Source organism: Nannospalax galili, unplaced genomic scaffold, assembly GCF_000622305.1.
Source record: "Nannospalax galili isolate Female #2095 unplaced genomic scaffold, S.galili_v1.0 scaffold9485, whole genome shotgun sequence".
Lineage (NCBI taxonomy): Eukaryota > Metazoa > Chordata > Mammalia > Rodentia > Spalacidae > Nannospalax > Nannospalax galili.
The window spans coordinates 26540-28091 of record NW_008352086.1 but is presented as its reverse complement, the minus strand read 5'-3'; the positions used below and the strand labels follow the sequence as shown (position 1 = coordinate 28091).

The 1552-nt window shown below is 38.5% G+C and overlaps 1 pseudogene; it reads left to right on the top strand.

Moving 5' to 3' along the window:
* Positions 1-774: 774 nt before the first annotated feature.
* LOC108491599 lies at positions 775-1548 on the top strand (annotated as a pseudogene).
* The last annotated feature ends 4 nt before the right edge of the window (positions 1549-1552 follow it).

Sequence of the window (1552 nt, the reverse complement as noted above, 5' to 3'; positions counted from 1 at the left end):
AGATCTAGGGAAGAATTAGACAGCTGAGCTGGTGGTCATAAATAACTAAAGACATTCCTGATCCAGTTAGTTCATCACATCTTCATCACATCCTCAGATCTGCACCTGCCATTTTGCCCTCCATACAACCTTCCTTCTCCACTGAACAACGAATTGTGTTCAGGTGCAGCGTAAACCACACTTCCCTTCATCCCTGCACTACTTCTGATCTGTACCATGAGTAGGTCTTATGCAATGTAGCAAAACTCTAATGTACACTTTGCCTCCAGACAGTATAATTAATGGTACTAGAGAGACCCTGTGGGATTTGTAATGTAATTTTCCCTCAAGTACTTGTTAATATTTCTATTTAAATGAATGCTGATAAGAAATTTTATAAAAACTGTAGTGTGAGCTAGGAAGCTCCACACGTGCTATCATATCCATCATATCAATGTAATGTGATAGGAATCTTATGAAAAAAGAAAATCACATAAAGCCCGATCAACTGAAGAAACGTGTCTGCCCAATACAAACATTTCGAAGGCAAACTAAGCTACTGATATTATTTTGGTACATAATGTCCTTCACTTGGATTTCAGCCTCTATAGCCTCATGACCCCTTGTCACTACAAAGTTAAAGTCAACCACCTCAATTTCTAGGATTCTGTTTTGACTTACAGGTTTATTTCATATTTCGATGACTCTTCAGACTTCTGTTCTTCCTCATATAGTTGCTTATACATTCCTGAATGTATTTTAATAAAATCCTGGTGAGCTTTGATTTCCATCATCTTAGACTCAATACTTTTTACTTTCTGTTCCATATCAGTTTTCACTGAAGCCATCTGATTCTGTCTTACGACCTCTGTGTTTTTAGCAGATTCAGCTTGTTTCTAAAGAAAAGTAAAAATCTCCACGTTGAACTGGACATGGTGGCAGGGTGGTGTTAGATGTAATCTAAATACCCCATGTTCATGCTTGAAATTATGAAGAATTGGGTGTCTGGCCCTCCCTCAGGCCTGCCCTCCAGGGACCCACTGGTACCAAGCCATGTAAGCTCTTCAAGTCTGAACTTTTAAAAAAAGGTTCCCAATAATACTATACTGCAAAAATGGAAAAGAAGCAGAATGGAAATCGTAAAAACGATGAAGAGGCAGGGCCTAAAGAATTTGTGGTAGAGAAAATATTGGATCAACCCGTACTGAAAAGGAAGGTGTCCTGTTTCCTGAACTGGAAGGGCTTTACAGATGCTGACGACACTTTGGAACCTGAAGAAAAGTTGTATTGTCTAGCATTAATTAAAGCATTTCTTAATTCTCAAAAAAGCTGTTACAGAAAAAGATGGTCTGTAAGGAAAATCTTTATCTGACAGTGAATCTGATGATAGCAAATCAAAGATGAAAATAGACACTGCTGATAAACCAAGAGGCTTTGCTAGAGGTCTTGATCCTTGGTGCCACAGACAACCATGGAGAATTGATGTTTCTCATGAAATGGACTCAGATGAAGCTGATGGTGTTGGTCAAAGAGGAAAATGGGAAGTGTCCTCAAATTGGAACTGCTTTTTTTT